General features: G+C 44.4%; 1 protein-coding gene across 1 annotated transcript in view; it reads right to left on the bottom strand.

Moving 5' to 3' along the window:
- Positions 1-17,426, bottom strand: part of LOC139556121 (probable E3 ubiquitin-protein ligase RNF144A-A) — a 45,838-nt gene extending 28,412 nt beyond the window's left edge. Inside the window, exon 1 of the mRNA XM_071369666.1 lies at positions 17,097-17,426. The gene's annotated coding sequence lies outside the window, so the exon portion shown is untranslated. The remainder of the gene's footprint in view (positions 1-17,096) is intronic.
- Positions 17,427-25,007: the final 7,581 nt, after the last annotated feature.

The following is a 25,007-nucleotide window of genomic DNA, read 5'->3' as shown; positions in this document are numbered from 1 at the left end:
ACACTGAAGCATACATGAGCTTCAGCTGTTCTGGATGACTGTGTGATAACGCTCTCGGTAGCCGATGTGAGCAAAACCTTTAAATAGGTCAACATTCACAAAGCCGCTGGGCCAGACAGATTACCAGGACATGTACTCAAAGCATGCGCGGGTCAAGTGTCTTCACTGACATTTTACTTTTTTTAACCCTTTTTTTCTCCCCAATTTTATGGTATCCAATTGGTAGTAGTTACAGTCTTGTCTCATCGCTGCAACTCCCGTACGGACTCGGGAGAGGTGAAGGTTCGAGATCCATGCGTCCTCTGAAACACAACCCAACCAAGCTGCACTGCTTCTTGACACAATGCCCATCCAACCCAGAAGCCAGCCGCACCAATGTGCTAGAGGAAACACCGTACACCTGGCCAGCGTGCACTGCGCCCGGCCCGCCACAGGAGTCGCTAGTGTGCGATAGGACAAGGATATCCCTGCCGGCCAAACCCTCCCTAATGACACTGGGCCAATTGTGACCCGCCCCATGGGCCTCCTGGTCGCGGCCGGCTGCGACAGAGCCTGCACTCAAACCCAGAATCTCTGGTGGCACAGCTAGCACTGCGATACAGTGCCTTAGACCACTGCCCCACCCGGGAGGCTTGTCACTGACATTTTCAACCTCTCCCTGACCGAGTCTGTAATACTTACATGTTTCAAGCAGACCACCATAGCATAGTCCCTGTGCCCAAGGAAGCGAAGGTAACCTGCCTAAATGATTACCGCCCCGTGGCACTCCCGTCGGTAGCCATGAAGTGCTTTGAAAGGATGGTAATGGCTCACATCAACAGCATCCTCCCGGACACCCTAGACCCACTCCAATTCACATACCGCCCCAACAGATCCACAGATGACGCAATCTCAATCGCAGATTTAGCCATTAGACTGCTGAACAATTCATAAAAATCGCCACCGGACAATTTCCATTGAACCCCCCACCTGTACACTGCTGCTACTGGCTGTTTGTTTGTTACCTATGCATAGCCACTTCGCCCCCACCTACATGTACAGGCCTGTACCCCTGCACACTGACTCGGTAGCGGTGCCCCCTGTATATAGCCTCATTATTGTTATTCTTATTGTGTTACTTTTTATTATTACTTTTTATTTTAGCTTACTTGGTAAATACTTTCTTCTTCTTGAACTGCACTGTTGGTTAAGGGCTTGTAAGTAAGCATTTCACGGTAAAGTCTACACTTGTTGTATTTGGCGCATGTGGCAAATAAAGTTTGATTTGATTTGATATGTTTCCCATGCCAATAAAGCCCCTTAAATTGAATTGAAATTGAATTGAGAGAGAGAATGAACTCATCTGATCTACACCAGGCAGAATGAACACATCTGACCTACACCAGGCAGAATGAACACATCTGACCTACACCAGTCAGAATGAACACATCTGATCTACACCAGGCAGAATGAACACATCTGACCTACACCAGGCAGAATGAACATGTCTGATCTACACCAGTCAGAATGAACACATCTGACCTACACCAGGCAGAATGAACACATCTGACCTACACCAGGCAGAATGAACACATCTGACCTACACCAGGCAGAATGAACACATCTGACCTACACCAGGCAGAATGAACATGTCTGATCTACACCAGGCAGAATGAACACATCTGACCTACACCAGGCAGAATGAACACATCTGACCTACACCAGGCAGAATGAACACATCTGACCTACACCAGGCAGAATGAACACATCTGACCTACACCAGGCAGAATGAACACATCTGACCTACACCAGGCAGAATGAACACATCTGACCTACACCAGGCAGAATGAACACATCTGACCTACACCAGGCAGAATGAACACATCTGACCTACACCAGGCAGAATGAACACATCTGATCTACACCAGGCAGAATGAACACATCTGACCTACACCAGTCAGAATGAACACATCTGACCTACACCAGGCAGAATGAACACATCTGACCTACACCAGTCAGAATGAACACATCTGACCTACACCAGGCAGAATGAACACATCTGACCTACACCAGGCAGAATGAACACATCTGACCTACACCAGGCAGAATGAACACATCTGACCTACACCAGGCAGAATGAACACATCTGACCTACACCAGGCAGAATGAACACATCTGACCTACACCAGGCAGAATGAACACATCTGACCTACACCAGGCAGAATGAACACATCTGACCTACACCAGGCAGAATGAACACATCTGACCTACACCAGGCAGAATGAACACATGTGACCTACACCAGGCAGAATGAACACATCTGATCTACACCAGGCAGAATGAACACATCTGACCTACACCAGGCAGAATGAACACATCTGACCTACACCAGGCAGAATGAACACATCTGACCTACACCAGTCAGAATGAACACATCTGACCTACACCAGGCAGAATGAACACATCTGACCTACACCAGGCAGAATGAACAAGCTAGCTACCGCTCTAACCCTTTGCAACAACATCCCTTGAGAAAGGCAGCAGCTGAAATGTCAGGGACAGCTGAACTATATTTAATTCAATAAATGTAAAGACTAACAAAATAATTATTTAAGATTTTTTGTGTGTGCACCCTCTCTCTGCATCAGGAGTGTCAAACAAATGTTGCCTGCGGACTGCATTCGCTCTTCACCGAGGTCTGGAGGCCCACACTGAAAATGGGTTATATTTCCTCGCTGTCAAAATGAGCAAAAAATAGCCCTCTATCCATTGTTTTTGGAATTTTCTACGCTCCCTGACAATTCAGCTTTCGCTTCGATGATTCTTAGCAACATGGAAAGAGTGAAGTGACAACTGTATATAAATGTAGGTCCAATATAATTTCTACACAGTTTCAATTTGGTTTTAGTCATTTCAATGTTGACTGAGGTTGCTTTTCCACCCGCAGTCCTTGAGTTTGACACGTGCTCTACATTAACCCTCTTGAATAGGGAAAGACTGAGAACTCAGTGGAATAACCAGGAAAGACTAGAGGAGAACTCTGTCTCCTAGTAACAGTCCAGTTATATATAATATATGCCATTTAGCAGACACTATTATTCAAAGAGACTTACAGTCATTCATGCATACATTTTACGTAAGGTTGGTCACTGGAATCAAACCCACTATCCTGGTGTTGCAAGCATCATGCTCTACCAACTGAGCTACAGAGGACCGAAGTCAACTAGCGAAACAACCAATACCCATCTCTATGTCTCGAGGCTGTCCAAGGTGGAGTCTTACTAGCCTACAGCAAGACTCCATTGACTTATTGCTGAGTACAGACTAAGTGCACAATGTAAGCTACATAGATACAAATACCAGAGGCAATTCATGAGAGATCATTTGAATTATAAAAGGTGTTCTCATCTCTTCTCTTGAGTCTGCGGGCAAATTGACTTTGCGGATGCTCTTTTGCCTTTTCAGAGACCAACCCAAGTACAGTCAAGTGAGATCTCTCCCCTTGTGAATCACTAAAACACTGCAGAGAGTCATTTCTCCTCAATCAAGAAAAAAGTTCAGCTAAAGTTCAAACCTTTTGTACAGTAATACAACACATCTCCTCTAGTGGCTCTTACATAAAGGGAACAGAAACCTCAGACAGTGGTATTTCACTTGATAAGGCCAATGGTGAGACGTCCAGCACCAAGAAAATAATACAACTAGTTCAGGTTCATTCTAGCAAACTAGAATAAAATTCTGTGATCAGGTAGTCAGTTAATAGTTCCTCTCTAGCTTGTACCTGGCTTCTGAGAGAGATAGAAAAACCCAGAGAGAGCAAGAAAGATGAAAGATAGAGATACATTGAAAGAGAGTCGTCAAAATAGAGAGAGAGAGAGAAATATTGTTATTTGGTCCTAAACAGAATACCTGACCACTGTGACTGACCCAAAATCAAGAAAAGCTTTGACTATGTACATAGTATAGACTCAGTGAGCATAGCCTTGATATTGAGAGAGGCCACCATAAGCTCTCAAGAGAAGACAGGCTATGTGCCCAATGCCCACAAAATGAGGTGGAAACTGAGCTGCACATTTTAACTTCCTGCCAAATGTATGACCATATTTCCCTCAGATTACACAGATCCACAACGAATTTGAAAACAAATCCAATCTTGATAAACTCCCATATCTATTAGGTGAAATACCACAGTGTGAGACCACATCAGAAATATTTTTGACCTGTTGACACAAGAAAAGGGCAATCAGTGGAACACAAACACCATTGTAAATAAAATCTATATTTACCTGTTTATTTATTACCCTTTCTTACTTCAACTATTTGTACATTGTTACAACACTGTACATAGCCAATAATATAACATTTTAAGTGTCTATATTCTTTTAAAATTTTTGTGAGTAATGTTTACTGGGCTCCCGAGTGGCACAGCAGTCTAAGGCACTGCATCTCAGTGTTAGAGGTGTGACTACAGACCCTGTTTTGATTCCAGGCAGTATCACAACTGGCTGTGATTGGGAGTCCCATAGGGTAGTACACAATTGGCCTGGTGGTGCTGGGGTAGGCTGTCATTGTAAATAAGAATTTGTTCTTAAACTTACTTGCCTAGTTAAATAAAGGTCATTATTTCACTTGCGTTGGCAATGTTTATTAGGTTGTGACGTCCCTCCCACTCTGTCTTCTGGGATCTGTTTGGTAGCTTGTTGCAAGAGGCCAGTGGGCAGTGCTGGGAGGATCGTCAGCTGATGTAGCACACCTGGGCAGGCTTGGCCTGCATGCTATAAAGGGTGGCCACATCAGGCAACACCCTCTCTTGTTCCTGACTGGCAGGCTGGCTTCTACCACCTTTTGGTTGTTTGTCTGTTGTCACCAACACTGATCCTACACATGTCCACAGCTTATGTTACATTTTTGTATTTATTATTTAGTTTAATAAATGTATTCCTTTTTACATTTAAGTCATGCGTGGTCTCCCTTTGTTGTTACAAACTATGAGCCAGGTTGTAACACAGTGGGTGCTCGTCCAATTGGAGATTTTGGTTATATGGTAGTTTAGGTAGTATGTTATTTGGCATTTGGTTTGGACTCCCTGTTTTGTGCATGGTAGGCTGTAGCACTGTGTAGGGGTAGTAATTGGGGCCAAATTGGTTTCAGCTGTGGTGCTGCAGTTCTTGGTACAAAATGTGGTACTATTTGTTTGGTAGTCTTTGTTAAAGCCAAAGTTTGAGAGTATCACGCAATTTAAAAACATTAAGTGTTTTTCATTGATTGTTTTAAACTTTAGGGTTTTTGTTTTGGTGGATCCTGGAAGGGAAGCAGCTTTTGTCCCCTGTGTTGGTCTACAAAGCCATTTGTGCCTATTTCCTAATCATTAGGGTTTTAGGTGCCGGTATATGTTACATTGATTTGGTAAGGATGTCGTCCCTTTTTAGGTTTCAGTGACTTGATCTCAAAAGGAGATCAATCATGTTGTTTTCTCTAGTGTGGTGGAGACTGCGGGTAGAGCCAATCTGTGATGAATTGCCTTGGGAGCACTTCCTTGGATTCAGATCAGTCACTGGCTGTACGGTTGCCTTTTCTGTTTCTGATGGAACCAGCGCATAAATACCCCCTGCCAGTGTCTGCACGAAGACTAGGGTTGAGGTTAAATAGTCAGTTAGATGGGTATATTAGTTAGACTAGGGCTGGGGAGGGTCCATTTTGTGTTGGTTGTCCTTCACATTATCAGGGTACACTATGTACAGGCTTTTGTCGCAGTCTAATTGGTACTTTAGTTGAGTTTATCATGGCTAGTAATGTGGACAAGTTGAGTGCCCGTCTGAAGCAGTGCACTAAAGAGCAGATGGCACAGATTGCTGAGCACCACAATATTGAATTAGATCTAAGCAATTGAAAAACATTATGAAGGCCAATCTAAAAGCCAAACTAGTTGAGGAAGGAATCCTAACTGTTCGAGAGCCACAGTTTGTTACTCCAGTTGTGTCACCAGGTGTCACTGGTTTAAGTTTTGAGCAACGAGTTAATGCTGCAACTAGAAAAAATAGCAGATTAAACAAACTGAGTTGGCAAAATGGCAGATGGAACAGTATAAACTAGACCTAATCAGAGAGGGTAAACTTAGACAAGAGTCATCAGTAACAGTAACAAACTATCCAACTGAGGACGTAAGAAATGTGCATTTACTTCCTAAGTTTAATGAAACGGACCAAGAAACATGTTTCTCTCTGTTTGACGAGTAGCAGAATCTAGAGATTGGTCTGATGCAGATCGTACTTTACTGCTACAGTGTGTGTTAACTGGTGAAGCTCAAGAGGCCTGTTCAGCGTTAAGTTGAGCAGATTCAGGTCTATGAAACGGTGAAAAAGTAGATGTTAAAAGCTTACGAATTGGTCCCTGAGGCTTATAGGCAGCGTTTCAAATTGGAAGAGAGGTGACAAGCAAACCTACGTAAAATTTGCACGTAATTTAGTGTATCAGTTTAATCGTTGGTGCTCTGTCTCAGAGGTAGACACATTTGAGGAACTGTCTGATCTAGTGGTACTTGATCAGTTTAACAATTCAGTACCAGAGCGTGTCGCAACTTATATTAGTGAGCACAAGGTGAAAACTCTGTGTGGCAGCAGTTCTACCAGATGAGTATGTCTTGACTCATAAAAGCTTTTTTTGTGGATCCTGGTCATCATACTGAAACTGCCCGTACTAGAGTACTTCTACCCTCACCAAAAGTTTTCAAGGTTTAGAGCAGATCAATGCTTTAAGGTTGATTATGGCGTACAAGGTAGAAATGATCTAAACAGAGTTTGTAACTACTGTCAAGGTAAGGGACACTGCAAAAATGAATGTCCTGTCCTTAAAGCAAAAGCAAACATTTCTGGTGGCAACTCAAAAGTACAGTTTTCTGGCCTAGCTATATCACTTAGTCCAAGTACTGTATCTCAGCTTGAGAAGCATGCAGATCCTTTTGGAAAAGCCAGTGCTTCTGACTATGCTGCATACATTTCTGAGGGTTATATCTTCCTGGTAGGATGGGATGAGAAAGTGCAAGTCGAAATCTTGCGAGACACAGGCTCTGTGGAATCATTTGTTTGTGAGTCAGATACAGGTGATTCTATACTCCTTTATGGGATGGGGTTGTTTGTTTTTCCTGTGCATACATTGAAACTTGACTCAGATCTTGTGAAAGGTTTGTGTTGGTGCATCCTCATCTACCAGTTCAGGGTATTGGTCTCATTCTGGGTAACCAGTTAGCTGGTGTAGAGGTCTGGGTTGAGGTGCCACCACCTTGTGGTTACACAGCAAGCCCCTGATCTCCCTGCTCCTGAGGAGTCAGACCCCTGTTCTCCCTGCTACTGAGGAGTCAAACCCCTGTTCTCCCTGCTCCTTAGGAGTCAGACCCCCGTTCTCCCTGCTCCTGAGGAGTCAGACCCCTGTTCTCCCTGCTCCTGAGGAGTCAAACCCCCGTTCTCCCTGCTCCTGAGGAGTCAGACCCCCGTTCTCCCTGCTCCTGAGGAGTCAGACCCCCGTTCTCCCTGCTCCTGAGGAGTCAGACCCCTGTTCTCCCTGCTCCTGAGGAGTCAAACCCCCGTTCTCCCTGCTCCTGAGGAGTCAAACCGCTGTTCTCCCTGCTATTGAGGAGTCAGACCCCTGTTCTCCCTGCTACTGAGGAGTCAAACCCCTGTTCTCCCTGCTCCTGAGGAGTCAGACCCCCGTTCTCCCTGCTCCTGAGGAGTCAGACCCCTGTTCTCCCTGCTACTGAGGAGTCAGACCCCTGTTATCCCTGCTACTGAGGAGTCAAACCCCTGTTCTCCCTGCTCCTGAGGAGTCAGACCCCTGTTCTTCATGCTACTGAGGAGTCAAACCCCTGTTCTCCCTGCTACTGAGGAGTCAAACCCCTATTCTCCCTGCTCCTGAGGAGTCAGACCCCTGTTCTCCCTGCTCCTGAGGAGTCAGACCCCTGTTTCCCTGCTCCTGAGGAGTCAGACCCCTGTTCTCCCTGCTACTGAGGAGTCAAACCCCTGTTCTCCCTGCTACTGAGGAGTCAAACCCCTGTTCTCCTTGCTCCTGAGGAGTCAAACCCCTGTTCTCCCTGCTAGTGAGGAGTAAGAACTCTCCAGATAGTCTATCCAGCTTATCTATCCAGTTATCTATCCAGCTTGTGCAGTGACACGTGTCATGAGCCGTGAGGTGTCAGTAACTGAACATAATTCTGTCTGTTACAGAACCATTTGACTCGCCTTTGCCTGAACATCCCCATCTGTTTCTTGTGATGACTTGTTGAAGGAACAGCAGGATGACCCCTATTTGAAGAAACTGTTTGCCAGAAGTTGTCAGGAGAGTACCAGATTTAGTCCAAATGATTTGGTTTTTGGACATGCGGCGCGTGGCCCTCTGGCTGTGTTGCAGGACAGCTGCGGAACAATAGAGCCACCACTAAATGTGCTTGATTATGTCAATGGTTTTTGTAATAGACTGCCCTCTGCTAGTGAAATGGAAAAAGAGAAACTGGAAAGTGCACAAGTAAAGATTAAGAATATTTATGGCTGTCGGTCTGAACATAGACAATTTAGCCCTGGTGACCAGGTTTTAGCTGTTACCTATTGTAGGTTCTCCTTTTCAGACTAATTTCACTGGTCCTTTCACGGTGGTGCGCAAAGTGTCTGAACAGAACTTTGGTTTGCATAATACACCTGCAACATTCCAGCACTTCATGAACCGTGTTGTCTCTGGTCTGGGTGGATGTGCATGCATGGCTTCCACCACCTTTTGGGTTTTTGGTCTGTTCTCACCATACAACATTTTTGTATTTATTATTTAGTTTAAATCTATTCCTTTTTACATTTAAGTAATGTGTGGTCTTCCCTTTTGTTGTGCCCACTGGAGCTACTGCTTCTTGTGTTTAGCTGATAGGAGTGGAACCCGGTGTGGTTGTCTGCTGCAATAGCCCATCCATGACAAGGACCGGGGAGTTATGCATTCCCAGATGCTGTTCTGCACACCACTGTTGTAATACACTGTTATTTGCCTGTTTGTGGCCCGCCTGTTAGTTTGCAGGTTTCTTGCCATTCTCCTTCAACATCTCTCATCAATAAGCTGTTTTTGCCCACAGGACTGCTGCTGACTAGATGTTTTTTGTTTGTTGCACTATTCTCTGTAAACCGTAGACTCTGTTGTGCGTGAAAAGCCCAGGAGGCAGGCCGTTTCTGAGATACTGGAAGCGCCGCACCTGGCACCGATGATCATACCACGTCAGTCGCTTAGGTCACTTGTTTTACCCATTCTAACGTTCAGTCGAACAGTTAGAATGCCTCGATGCCTGCTTAATATAACAAGCCACGGCCACGTGACTCACTGTCTGTAGGAGCAAATAATTTTTGTGAATTTTTGTGAACCAGTACCTAATAAACTATGTTTCTCATGCCAATAAAGCCTTTTGAATTGAAAAAAATATAGAGGGACATACAGGGACAGAGAAACAAAAAGAGAATGCAAGGGAGATAGAGAAATATGGAGAGAGACTTATGGGGAGAGAGAAAGAGCGAGCGAGAGGGAAAGATGGAGTGAGAGAGAAAGAGACAGACGGAGAAAAAAAGAGCGCGCGAGAGAGAGGTCTGCATTGATTACATCACCTGCCCTCCCTACACCAGGAACAGCGCTGCTCCACCTGCTCGGCCTTGGTACAATACACACTACTACTGTACTGCATGCCAGGGAGAGGGGAAATAGAGAGGGAGGAGAGGGCAAGCTGAAACATTAAATTGAGAACACAATACTAGAGGAAACGAGAAAGGGAGTGGAGGGAAAAAGGGAGAGGTACAGTTAAGAAACACAGTACAGTATGTGTTTGTAATGCATGAACGTGAGCCAGTGAGTTAGTAGTGAGTGACAGGCTGGCCCCAGGGCGAGAGGAGAGGCAGTGTTATAGGGTTAAGTCCCAAATGGCACCCTATTCCCTATTTAGTGCACTACTTTTGACCAATACCATAGGTGTCTGGTCAAAAGTAGTACACTATATAAGGAATAGGGTGCCATTCTGGACAGACTGAAAATGTGTTCAGTTCACAAGAGGAAATATGACTGTTCCTCCCTTTGTGCTCAGTGCTCAGCCTATATTTCTAAACAAACATGCTCTGCTCATCTAAAATGTATTCTCCTCCAGTACTGTTTACAATGAAGTGATAACATTAGAAAGGGATTCATTCCTATTCTATCCTTTCCAAGATTATAGCCCAGCCCCAAACATTGTCTGAATCCCAAATGGCACCCTATTCCCTATATAGTGCACTACTTTTGACCAGAACCATATTGCCAAAAGTTATGCACTAAATAATGAATAGGATGCAATTTGGAACGCTACCGTAGCCTTCTACGAGTCCTGGACCCGGGAGCCAAGGAAAGGAAGTGACAGCAGCCTGAGGAAACCGCAGCGTTTCCTGTTGTTGGCACGAGACACAACTGGCACCCTGCCTGCTGAATCCTAAAGGCCCCATTCACACAGGCAGGATATAGGCATGCTGAGGACTGAGGAAGGCTGAGAACATGGAATAGCAAGTAAGCGAAAGAGTGAGAGGGGGGGGGGGGGGCTACTAGGAGAGCTGAAAAATAAGTTCACTTAAATTCACAGTATTTAGAGATTGGAAGTGGGGATAGGAAGGGGATAGGGATATGCCTTAATATAACCCTATACAGCATACCCCTTTCAGGAATCAATAACAATGGTGTAGCATTAGTCTATACAGTAAACACAAACATATGCATGTACAGTATATACATGAATACATGCATGTCTATGATCAATAGATACTTCATATACTACTGCAACATTAGTGATGAGCCTCTATCAGACGGAATGTCATTTCATGTGAATGACATGATCCACTTAGCTAGCTGGACACAAACACTTACCAGATTAGATGAATGCTTGGTTGGGGATCAAGGGGGGATTAGTGATCACCAGATTAGATGAATGCTTGGTTGGGGACCAAGGGGGGATTAGTGATCACCAGATTAGATGAATGCTTGGTTGGGGATGAAGGGGGGATGCGTGATCACCAGATTAGATTAATGCTTGGTTGGGGATCAAGGGGGATTAGTGATCACCAGATTAGATGAATGCTTGGTTGGGGACCAAGGGGGGATTAGTGATCACCAGATTAGATTAATGCTTGGTTGGGGATGAAGGGGGATGCGTGATCACCAGATTAGATTAATGCTTGGTTGGGGATCAAGGGGGATTAGTGATCACCAGATTAGATGAATGCTTGGTTGGGGACCAAGGGGGGATTAGTGATCACCAGATTAGATTAATGCTTGGTTGGGGATCAAGGGGGATTAGTGATCACCAGATTAGATTAATGCTTGGTTGGGGATCAAGGGGGATTAGTGATCACCAGATTAGATGAATGCTTGGTTGGGGACCAAGGGGGGATTCGTGATCACCAGATTAGATTAATGCTTGGTTGGGGATCAAGGGGGATTAGTGATCACTCACAATCCCAAACAATTTTGTGTTTTCTGATATAATGTTTAATTTCTCAAAGTGCCTAATCAAATCTGAAGAATATAGGCTATGTACTGTAGTGGTGTTTGTTATGGTGAAGCAAGCAGGTGACTCAAAGTCTTCCTGTCTGGTTACCGCTAGAGATGGAAGAGGCCACACACCATGGAATGAAAATGTATATTTCAACTAAATCCCTTTTATGACCATTGGATAATGAGGACACATAGTGCTTTATGGCCAAACAAAGGTTTTTAAACAATCGGACTATAAAGGGATGCAATGTTTTCACTACCTTTACATGGAGAATGGTTTAGTCTATTTCATCACTGAATGCAGATTGAACAGTGAGCTAAGCCTTTGCTATCAGTGCATATAAATGTAGCCTACTGTCAGACAAAAGTTTGCTAGGTGCAAATGAGCTGAACTTGACATGAATCACAAATTCAACAGCTCGTGTGGATTTCTCACTTTACGCTGGATTTCTTCACAGTCACACAGACATCTTTAAGATGCTTAGAGGACTTACTTTGCGAACACTTACCATATTTACTTGTAAAGTATGACACCATGGTTACGTTCCAAATGGCACACTATTCCCTACAAAGTGCACTACTTTTAACAAATACAAATTAGGGACTAAGCCCATCACATTCCACCTGCAGGCATGACATGTGACTGAAATGACTTCCAGTCTACCAGAGGACACAAGGTTCACTAACAGAACAACAGAGTAAAAGCAGAACAGAACACAAATTAAATCTCTTAACATTTCCTGGATTACCACATATATCAGCATTCACCATCACCACACATACAATCAATGCTTCTGAACTGATCATACATTGATCAGACAGAAATCCTTATGAAGACTTACCCTTGAAGTACCATCACAGCTATGGAGTTGACCCAGTCCTAGTAAGAACTGTCACTTCTGATCTCAGATGCAGAATACAGATAACTAACAGAGATAGGAGCTAGAAGAACCCGTTCTAATTTTGGCACCCAGAACCAAATAATGTTAATGTCACGAGAGATTAGTTCCTAAACCATTCATATGAATGCACCACATCAAAAGCTAACAGTGCTGTCCATCTAACCACACCAACCGTATGGCTTTCTACTGAATGAGCGGTCTCCTGCCAGCTCTGGGCTATTTATCTACGGGTCTGTCCTGAGAGGACAGTGCACTGGGCAGAGAGAGCAGGTTGCTGCTGTCTGCAGACAGACATACCTCTCTGTGTGTGGCTGTGGCTAGCTTGGCCTGGGTAGAGTGTAATGTGCGGCTATGCTGTGGGCAGGAAGACTGGGAGCCAGCTGCCTGGCAGGCACATAGTGTTCTGGATTCAGCACTGGAACCCTGGCCTGGCCTACAGGTCCGTCTCACTACTCATGAAAGAAACATTCTTCAGCTCCGTTTACACTAATCCAGCTGCACCTTGCCCTCTCCTTCACTCTCAACCAGGAATGGTTCTCCATAGCTCTGGTCCAGGGCACTAAATCAAATCAAATCAATTTATATAGCCCTTCTTACATCAGCTATTATCTCAAAGTGCTGTACAGAAACCCAGCCTAAAACCCCAAACAGCAAGCAATGCAGGTGTAGAAGCGCCTTCAGCGCCAGCAAGCTGCACATAACGGCCTGGACCAGAGCTCGGTTCTGGACCTGTGTGGTGGTTGTTAGAGGGATTCAGAGAGATGGGGCACACAGTAGTTGTATGTTCAAACCCAATGGGAGCTGTGGATAGGTAAGGTGAACATGAGGTACAAATGGATCTGCTTGCTTTATAGGTATCATGGAGTGTTTTCAGACAATTCAGGATCTAAATACTGTGCATCAAAGAGAGACATAATATATATATTTTAAACTGTTACAATATTTGGGTCATTGCTGCTACTGAAGTAACAATCCTATATCAAAGACTTGGCTGGACAGCTGTACCTTCAGTATGCCTTCAGTCAGACTAGGCTGGTGGGTCAAGAGGCTTTTCTGTGTCTGCAGACTACTAGGCCTGTCAAGCAGCTACTAGGCCTGTCTGATCACAGTGGAGGCTAAAGTAGCCTTCTAACTCAGAAGCTCTGCTATGGGTGCCCACTCGGCCATACAATATAAGGCGCTGTGTTACCTCACTGGCTGGTGGGACATGATGTAACGATATAATGACAATCACGATGTGCGTCCTAAATGGCACCTTATTCCCTAAATAGTGCACTATTTTAACTCAAACTTCCTAAGTGTTCAATTAAGTGGGGCTCACTCTGTTACCCACAATGAGGCTGATTTGAGGAATGTATCTTCTCCTCTTGTAAAGATCAACTGGTTGTGAGTGACTGGACTGGTAAGAATGACAAATATCTATAGGGAAAACACCATAATCATCATGTTCTAACCCAGGGCTCTCCAACCCTTTTCCCAAAGAGCTTCCATCCTGTAGGTTTTCGCTCCAACCCAAATCTAATGTACCTAAATCTAATAATTAGCTGGTTGATAAGCTGAGTCAGGTTAGTTACAGCTGGGATTGGAGCGAAAACCTCCAGGAAGGTAGCTCCCAAATGGCACCCTATTCACTATAGTGCAGTGCACTACTGTTGACTAGGGCCCATAGGGCTCTGTTCAAAAGTAGTACACTACTATGTAGAGTATGTAGAATAGAGTGATATTTGGGACACATCCTTACTTTCTTTCAGACTGGTTCTCATCATATAAGGCCAGAACAAGCCAAAGCCCACGGCACTAAGCCTGTACATTTACAAAGCATGAATCACCTCCTGCAGAGGGTTATACAAGCAATGCCCACTACTGTACGTCAGCAGAATTATTTGGTTGACATTATCCTACATAGGCTCATTAGGCTTGCCAATTCATATTCACAACAACATGAAAATACCCTAATTTGGCCTGATCTTCAATTGCTGACTGATACTTTGATAAACAAAGAGTATTTAACAAAAAAAGAGGGCAAAGAGAACATTGATTATTGAAGAAAACAAGGGTGTTGTTCAAGAACAGTTTGACAATTAAATAGGTGGGTTCACTGTGCTGCCATGGAGGTGGTGTCCTATGAGTCCCCCAAAAAAGTATCCACTGCAGGGGTATTCAACCGGGGGTCAAGGTACTGCAGGGGTATTCAACCGGGGGTCAAGGTACTGCAGGGGTATTCAACCGGGGGTCAAGGTACTGCAGGGGTATTCAACCGGGGGTCAAGGTACTGCAGGGGTATTCAACCGGGGGTCAAGGTACTGCAGGGGTATTCAACCGGGGGTCAAGGTACTGCAGGGGTATTCAACCGGGGGTCAAGGTACTGCAGGAGTATTCAACCGGGGGTCAAGGTACTGCAGGGGTATTCAACCGGGGGTCAAGGTACTGCAGGGGTATTCAACCGGGGGTCAAGGTACTGCAGGGGTATTCAACCGGGGGTCAAGGTACTGCAGGGGTTCCACAATATTTTAAACTGATCATTTATTTATTTGTTCAATGTTTTTATGAATATCGCCAGCAACAACGGAATAAACACATTTTGACAGGTGTATAAAATTGAGCACACAGCCATGCAATCTCCATAGACACATTGGCAGCAGAATGGCCTTACTGAAGAGCTCAGTGACTTTCAACGTGGCACTGTTATAGGATGCCACCTTTCCAACAAGTCAGTTTCTCAAATGTCTGCTCTGCTAGAGCTGCCCTGGTCAACTGTAAGTGCTGTTATTGTGAAGTGGAAACATTTAGGAGCAACAACATCTCAGCCGTGAAGTGGTAGGAACACAAGCTCACAGAACGGGACCGCCAAGTGCTGAAGCGTGTAAAAATCGTCTATCCTCAGTTGCAACACTCACTATCGAGTTTGAAACTGCCACTGGAAGCAACATCAGCACAATAACTGTTTGTTGGGAGCTTCATGAAATGGGTTTCCATGGCCGAGCAGCTGTACAGAAGCCTAAGATCACCATGTGCAATGCCAAGTGTTGGCTGGAGTGGTGTAAAGCTCGCTGCCATTGGACTCTGGAGCAGTGGAATCACGCTTCACGATCTGGCAGTCCTACGGACAAATCTGGGTTTGGCTGTCAGGAGAACGCTACCTGGCCGAGTGCATAGTGCCAACTGACAATTTGATGAAGGAGGAATAATGGTCTGGCGCTGGTTTTCATGGTTGGTGCTAGGCCTCTTAGTTCCAGTGAAGGGAAATCTTAACGCTACAGCATACAATGACATTCTAGACGATTCTGTGCTTCCAACTTTGTGGCAACAGTTTGGGGAAGGCCCTTTCCTGTTTCAGCATGACAATGCCCACGTGCACAAAGCGAGGTCCATACAGAGGTCCATACATGGGAGAACTTGACTGGCCTGCACAGAGCCCTGACTTCAACCCCATCGAACACCTTTGGGATGAATTGGAACGCTGACTGCGAGCCAGGCCTAATCGCCCAACATCAGTGCCAACCTCACGAACGCAATGTTCCAACACAGCAATGTTCCAACATCTAGTGGAAAGCCTGCCCAGAAGAGTGGAGGCTGTTATAGCAGCAATGTTCCAACATCTAGTGGAAAGCCTTCCCAGAAGAGTGGAGGCTGTTATAGCAGCAATGTTCCAACATCTAGTGGAAAGCCTTTCCAGAAGAGTGGAGGCTGTTATAGCAGCAATGTTCCAACATCTAGTGGAAAGCCTTCCCAGAGAAGTGGAGGCTGTTATAGCAGCAATGTTCCAACATCTAGTGGAAAGCCTTCCCAGAGAAGTGGAGGCTGTTATAGCAGCAATGTTCCAACATCTAGTGGAAAGCCTTCCCAGAGAAGTGGAGGCTGTTATAGCAGCAATGTTCCAACATCTAGTGGAAAGCCTTCCCAGAGAAGTGGAGGCTGTTATAGCAGCAATGTTCCAACATCTAGTGGAAAGCCTTCCCAGAGAAGTGGAGGCTGTTATATCAACTCCATATTAATGCCCATGATTTTGGAATGAGATGTTCGACGAGCAGGTGTCCACATACTTTTGTTCGTGTAGTGTATCTTTCTAGCTACTAGGCTATGTTATAGTTTATACTTCCTCTTCCAATTATAATGTCAGGATGTCAAAATAATTAAAAACTATTTACCATATCTATATATTTTTAAATGTTGATTATTTCTCCTTGCCATTATCATTCACTTGATGATGAGAAAATAGTTAGCTAAGGTATGATGGGGTCCCTGGTCGCGGCTTTGCCTGGCACGGGTCCCTGGTCACCTGTTTGCCTGGGAGGGGTCCCTGTGCAAGGAAATACCCCTGATCTACTGAATCGGATAAGAGCCATGCTGGGAATTGTTAAGTGTATGTGCAGCCTACCTCCACAGACATCACTGTAGTGTAGTTCAATTTCCTACTTCACAAACCATTCCATGACAGATATAGCTTACATCCCTTATGGGAATATAAGAATCCTATATAAACATAAAAAAATACAAATAGCACACCACACACGCAAAGCACATCATAACAAAACAAAATGAACATTCCGTTGACGCAAGCAGAGCACAGACTGCCTCGATACGTGTTGTTACATTGTAACAACACGTAACAGCTGCGTCCAAACAACATGCACAGCTAATCTGTAACATTTACATTGTAACAACATGATGTTATGTATCCAGGTTTACCTTGAATTCAGACTATTGCTTGTCAGTTTTCTTGAGGAAGAACAGGAGCCTTGTTTTCCATCCAGACTATCCTTTCAAACGACCTTTTCTAGTCGTTGCAGTTTGGCTCAAGTATTATTGACAACAGCCTTGCTGTCAGTGGACATCAACATTTATGTCACTCTCTTCTTAAAAAGTATAATAGACAGCTCTAGTAGTTGGTGCGCTTATCAAAATCAACTGTTCGGTGAAAAGATGTCATTTGTATACGTTATAGAGCCGAAAAGCTCAGGAGGGGAAATTGCTGTATTCTGAGATATGTGGCACCGCGAAGAGCCCTCTGTCGAGGACAAGGCGTCATGAACAGGGTTTTCCCTGATTATGAGGTAATCCCTTTCAGTGTTTTGGAAGGAAAAACACAAGCATAAAACAATTAATGTAACAGTACTGCCACCTGCTGTTTGGATTGAGTCGTATTATGGAATAATGTGTATTTATAGGAGAAATCGGCCTTTAATCTGTAAAACATTTTTTACCAGTAGGATATGCAAGACAATACAACAAGACTCACTGAATAATAGCAATCATTGATTAAACTGCTTCTTAATTGTTAAGAGTAAACGTGTTTTGGCCCTTAGCCTTCGCCAGGGTTGGGTTTTACAGATAGAGAAATGAAGGAGGATGTTATATATATTTTTTCTAAATGACCTCCTTCCATTGAAAAGTACAACACGGTGTACCCACGATCTATTGATCAGTTTACCTCTAAAAACAATTTGTGAGATTTTTGTACCTCATTAACATCACATGTTGTTTTGAATTCCCATTGGTCCCTGAACATTAGGAAATATATTAGTTAATTCAGGTGGGTAGTTGCCCCGACCAGGATTTGAACCTGGGACCAGCAACTGGCTCAGGATTTGAACCTGGGACCATCAACTGTCAAGCCAACACCTGAACCGTTACACCAAGAGGTCCAAACCTCTTGATGAGGTTGCAAGGTGTTGTGTTAAAGTCATTACATTTCCCCCTTCCTTTAGGAGAGCATGTCCCCACGGTTCTCTCCACCAAGTCCCTTGTGTGTACACACCTCTGTAGCCCATCCCACACCAATGTAGCAAAAGGGGTAGCTCTGACCAGGACTCAAAACCAGTTCCAGCGTTTGTCAGGGCAACACCTTAACCATAACACCAAGAGGTCTGAACCCCTTGATGAGGTCGCTAGGTGTTGGGTTAAGGTCGCTATAATATAAAAGCCTCCATCTCTAACTGCTAAACCTGCAAAGCTGCGAAATTCATTGTTTTTACTTAAAACAATTTAGTTTTAAAGTATTGTTTAAATGTAACTGCATTCTGCATTATTCCGCCTTGAATGAAATAAATCGAATCAAATAACAATAAAGAAGCATTTTTTTCAACTTTTGACTTTCCTCCAAGACCTGCTGAATTTCCTCTTCACAACAACTGAAGTGAGGACGTAGGCTACGGCAAACACTCTGTTTCTACTTTTGTAATTGAAAGAAGTGCTAGGACTAGTTGAGAGCTAGGAGATATGAACAAGAAAGTAAAAACATGAACCTCAAAAACATAAACCTTGCAACCTTTTTTTCCTGATACATGAACATTCCTGAACATTGCATTGATTCCCCTGCACTCCCATCACCAGAGGCTAACAGATCCATCAGGAGCATCAAATAAATCACACCAAAGCTAGAGAGTCCTGTTCAGTGTGTGTGTGTGTGTGTGTGTGTGTGTGTGTGTGTGTGTGTGTGTGTGTGTGTGTGTGTGTGTGTGCGTGCGTGCGTGCGTGCGTGCGTGCGTGCGTGCGTGCGTGCGTGCGTGCGTGCGTGCGTGCGTGCGTGTGTGTGTGTGTGTCCTATAATGCTGCCAGGCAGATAATGATTGGTGGTTGGCGTTGTCTTTGGATTCACTCTACCTGGATGTGTTCCAAATGGCTCCCTAGTCCCTATGCTCTGGTCAAAAGTACTGCACAATACAGGGAATATGGTGTCATTTGGGACACAGCCCTGCCTGATGCTGGGTGAATTTCCCAGAGAACAGTCCATAGGGCATGAGTGTCAGAGACACATCAGAAACTGAAACCTAAAGCAACATCAATGGCAGCCTCTGAAATATTACACCTGATATAGAGGGAAGGCTTATAAATGTTTTTAAAGACATCTATACAATGTTTTTCTGTCACCTGATACCCTATTAATTGAAGGGCTGATGACAGCTTTATTGAGTGTACATTATGTTTGTTAAGTTACTGTCACCATATGGATGTCATGTACATGTGAGTCACTATTTGTGAGTCACTATTTTAGAGTACGGAAGTACTGCAGGGCAGTGGAGGCTGATGGGAGGAGCTGTAGGAGGATGGGCTCATTGTAATGGCTGGAATGGAATAATTGAACGGTATCAAACTCATAAAAAATATGGAAACCACGTATTTGACTCCGTTCCATCAATTCCATTCCAGCCATTACAATGAGGCGGTCCTCCTATAGCTCCTCCCACAGCCTCCACTGCTGCAGGAGTTGGATGCATTTCTGTACTGAAGATGTAAAGGCTATAATCCACTAGATGGTGCCAAATAGCTTATTATGAGGACATGGCTTCACTCACAGCCCTAGAGCAGCATTTATCAAACTCGGTACAGAACCGTCTGTGCTCTATAGCCAACTCTAGCCTGGTCCCAGATCTGTTTGTACTATGTGCTGTATAGCCAATGGCCGAAAGAGTTGTCTACACAGCACAAACAGATCTGGGACCAGGCTACTTGTCTACTGTACTACCCCCCAAAAAACGGACTGAAAAATGAAATATTAATGATTACAAAAAAACACTCCAGTTAGTGTAACAAAACTGCTCTTGTGTATTAATTATGGGCAGCCTTCTTGCCAAGATTGGAGAGGAAATCTAGGTCCCAAGCACCTTATTCCCTATGTAGTGCACTGCAGGACACATAGGGGTCTGGCTAAAAGTAATGCACTACATAGGGAATAGGGTACCATTGGATGCAGCCTAGGACCAGTTGTTGGTGAGCTGATGTCTCAGGACCAGGGAGAATCAGTGACCCTAGGCAGAATTATACAACAACCATTTCAATATTTAATTTAACCAACAACAGCCAAACAGGAGCAGGAGAAAACACTGCATACCAAATCATACCCAGGTGGCCAGTCGGCACCTAGCAGAATAGTACAGTAACTGGTGGTGTCTGCATCCCAAATGGCACACTGTTCCCTATATAGTACACTACTTTTGACCAGAGCCCTATGGGCCCAAGTAAAAAGTAGTACACTACATCATGATTAGGGTGCCATTTGGGATGCAGAGGTCCTTCTGTGAAACAACTCAGCAGAATTTTTAAGAAGACAGACCACGAAAACAAAAGAGAGCCTCCCAAGTTGTTGATGCAAGTATTATGAGGTGGGATTGACCTGCTTCTCCCACCACAGCATGTCATTGACATCGCCATAATGTTATGTATCAGCTGATTTTCTGCTGCATTTTTACAACACATTTGTAGTTTAAAGGGCAATCTGGGATTGGTACATCCATTTCCATCCCTGAGTGGAATGGTGGTGTGACCACTTTGTTGTTGTTTGAATACCAAAATGCCCCTTTAACAGTTTAAAACTTTTTCTGTGTTGTCGGGGATCAAGACGTGTCTGGGAGTATCCCAAGGTATACAGTATTGAATATAAAGACGAAGAAAAAAGACTAGCAAAAGATAAAATTTGCATTCACTTGATTTTTACATTTACATTTAAGTCAGATGTTCTTATTCAGAACGACTTTAAGGAGCAATTAAGGTTAAGTGCCTTGCTCAAGGGCATATCGACAGATGTTTCACCTAGTCAGCTCAGGGATTCAAACCAGTGACTTTTCAGTTACTGGCCCAACGCTCTTGAACTTTTCAAAACCCATTCACATCACATAGCCATCCCTTCTTGCAGATATCACACTCAACTCCAGTGTACTTTACAATAATCATTAAATAAATGTGTATTCTGCGTAGAAAAAAATCACTCCACCCTGCAAAACCTCGATTGTTCAAAATGGAGGAGAGCTCTGTGGCTCAGGTAGGCCTGGTCGTGTCCTGTGGTTTGGCCAGTGCTTTCATTAACTAACGCAAGCTGAAGTTGCCAGGAACATGCACACTGCACCGTTCTTCGTTTGTTCCGGTGTGCTATATGGACCACCCGCCGGTGGCGTTTGACTGGTGACATTCTCTTCCGTTTCTTCATGGTCAAACGGTATGCCATCGGTAGAGAGCCATTTCTACCCTGAGACAATCAGAGAGCACAAGTGTAGCCGAAAGTAGAAAAAAATAAGTTTTTTTCACGGTGACATAATCCACCCCTTTGCAGCTTGCTAAATGAGCCAGTCACACTTCATATGCAATGTATAGGATCATGATTAGATTAGATTAGAAGTTTAATAGTCACATGTACAGGTTTGCAGGTGTAATTACAGGGTATGGTGAAAATCTTAATAAGCCCCAAGCTCCAACAATAATGGTAGCTAGCTAAGTGCACAGACACAACGCACAAAACACGAAATACTTCCTCCAAGTCTGGCCACTGTAGCTAGTAACATTATAATTAAATCACAATGGATTTATTTCCACGAAGCAGCTGCCTGAGCTGACTGCCGAGAGTCAATGCAGTGTCTTTACCTAGGTAGCACAACAGCTTACAGTTCCTAGAGGCATGGAGAGGCAGCCTCTGGAATACCCTGCCAGAGAACCTGAGGGGGCAACACTGGAATAACCTGCCAGAGAACCTGAGGGGGCAACACTGGAATACCCTGCCAGAGAACCTGAGGGGGCAACACTGGAATACCCGGCCAGAGAACCTGAGGGGGCAACACTGGAATACCCTGCCGGAGAACCTGAGGGGGCAACACTGGAATACCCTGCCGGAGAACCTGAGGGGGCAACACTGGAATACCCTGCCGGAGAACCTGAGGGGGCAACACTGGAATACCCTGCCAGAGAACCTGAGGGGGCAACACTGGAATACCCTGCCAGAGAACCTGAGGGGCTAACACTGGAATACCCTGCCAGAGAACCTGAGGGGGCAACACTGGAATACCCTGCCGGAGAACCTGAGGGGGCAACACTGGAATACCCTGCCGGAGAACCTGAGGGGGCAACATTGGAATACCCTGCCAGAGAACCTGAGGGGGCAACACTGGAATACCCTGCCAGAGAACCTGAGGGGGCAACACTGGAATACCCTGCCAGAGAACCTGAGGGGGCAACACTGGAATACCCTGCCAGAGAACCTGAGGGGGCAACACTGGAATACCCTGCCAGAGAACCTGAGGGGGCAACACTGGAATACCCTGCCAGAGAACCTGAGGGGGCAACACTGGTATACCCTGCCGGAGAACCTGAGGGGGCAACACTGGTATACCCTGCCAGAGAACTTGAGGGGGCAACACTGGAATACCCTGCCGGAGAACCTGAGGGGGCAACACTGGAATACCCTGCCAGAGAACCTGAGGGTGCAACATTGGAATAACCTGCCAGAGAACCTGAGGGGGCAACACTGGAATACCCTGCCAGAGAACCTGAGGGGGCAGCCTCTGGAATACCCTGCCAGAGAACCTGATGGTGCAACACTAGAATACCCTGCCGGAGAACCTGAGGGGGCAACACTGGAATACCCTGCCAGAGAACCTGAGGGGGCAACACTGGTATACCCTGCCAGAGAACCTGAGGGGGCAACACTGGAATACCCTGCCAGAGAACCTGAGGGGGCAACACTGGAATACCCTGCCAGAGAACCTGAGGGGGCAACACTGGAATACCCTGCCGGAGAACCTGAGGGGGCAACACTGGAATACCCTGCCGGAGAACCTGAGGGGGCAACACTGGAATACCCTGCCGGAGAACCTGAGGGGGCAACATTGGAATACCCTGCCAGAGAACCTGAGGGGGCAACACTGGAATACCCTGCCAAAGAACCTGAGGGGGCAACACTAGAATACCCTGCCGGAGAACCTGAGGGGGCAACACTGGAATACCTTGCCAGAGAACCTGAGGGGGCAACACTGGAATACCCTGCCAGAGAACCTGAGGGGGCAACACTGGATCTTAAAACACACCTTTTAGCTTTGCTTTTTACTCATTCAGTTTTTATTGTAATTCTTTAGTTTCTTTATCCTCTGATGTTTGTAAGGTTCTGTATTTATTTTATTTGTCAACCTTGTGTTCTGTTTTGTTGTGTTCTTGAACGTAGCCCTGTTTCTTTGTGTTCTTGAACGTAGCCCCGTTTCTTTGTGTTCTTTAACGTAGCCCCGTTTCTTTGTGTTCTTGAACGTAGCCCTGTCTTTCATTTTTGTTCATTGATTTCACCTGTGTTAGTTACTCACCTGGTCTCATCAGCTCCTTATTTAGTTCAGTTCATTCTGTTTGTACCTTTGTGAGGTATTGTTTGTTTTGAGTCTACTAAGTCTTTTCCTAGCTCGTTTGTGAGAACCAGTTATAGCCTTCTGTCCTAGTTTTGATTCACCTGCCTGTTTGCCTACCTGTGTATGACCATTGCCTGCCTGTGACCACGATTCCTGCCTTCTGCGAAATAAACACCTGCTGCACGCTGTGCGTGAATCTACACCGTTTTCTCCCTGAGTATTCATTACAATGTTGTATAGTAAATATTTCCATTTGAATTATAATTGTTTTTATATCTTTTTTTCCTGTGAAGCACATTGCATTGCATTCAATGCCTGAAATGTGCTGTATAAATAAAGCTTGATTTGATACTAACTAGCGAATCATGCTAACCATTTAACTAACGTTAGCCAGCTAGCAATTTTTTTAATCTATGGGCTGTATGCAATTATGGAGAGTGAATTAATGGTTTCCCAGTCATCTTTCTAGCTAGTTATCTAGGTTTGCCCATCTGGTTAATATCAACAAGGGATTTTTTACCACAATTGCAACATTATGGACTGTACGTTATTTATAATGAGGGATACCTGGGAGAAAATTGGACCTATCTGAAATTAAAATGGATGGCCAGCTCTTCAGTAAAATATATTTTTACCCGACCTTCCCTGAATGCTTGAAAAAAAAACAAGTGACCCTCCCCTATACCTAAAATGACAATTAAAACATAGTGGATAGCAGAGAACATGCCTACCATTTACCCTCACTCGTAGGAGACCAGAGCCTTAGATATGCAGTTTTAGAAATTGTTCTTCGTTTTGTAAGCATTACATGGCAAAGTAGCCAGAAGGCTGTGGATTCGCAGACCACCGTGGACAAGCACTGCATGAATATATCATCTTTGCAGTCCGAGAATTTTTTTATTTTTATTAATGCATTTCATGCAATTCTACATCATTTTACGTGACTGAAGACGAGCAGAATCTTTTTTAATACCACAACAGAGCATTACAACAAATGACCGCATGTTGCAGCACCAGAGATATTTTGATTTCTATACAAGCTATTAGGAGGATAGTCATATTTTGGAATAGCGATAAAGTTGTCTATCAACTGTAAAAGTTGAGCTCAACAGAACCAATTACAACTGAAGTATCTGATCATCAATGAAGTCGAGACAAGCCATTCGTTGTTTAACACAGCAGCCACATATCACCAGGTAGACCTATAGGCACGTGTAACGTTCACATTTAAAACAAAACTTTTTTTCATGACATTGTTGTTACAAAATAGATTTGTGTTGACAGTAATTAGGTATGGGGATATAAAAGCATCTGCAAGGCTAAATTAACAAACTAGGCATTCATACTGTAGCTCACCGCATGATCCTCAAACCAAAGAAAAAAAGTGAATTCAAAGGCACTGTATAGCCTATTAAGGCATTTTTTCATTTCATTATTATTTAATTCTAAGTAATTATTATTTTTGACATAATTTTATACCGCCTGAATGCAAAATGTATAGGCA

Source organism: Salvelinus alpinus, chromosome 27 (assembly GCF_045679555.1).
Source record: "Salvelinus alpinus chromosome 27, SLU_Salpinus.1, whole genome shotgun sequence".
Taxonomy (NCBI): domain Eukaryota; kingdom Metazoa; phylum Chordata; class Actinopteri; order Salmoniformes; family Salmonidae; genus Salvelinus; species Salvelinus alpinus.
This window is presented reverse-complemented; position numbering and strand designations above follow the sequence as displayed.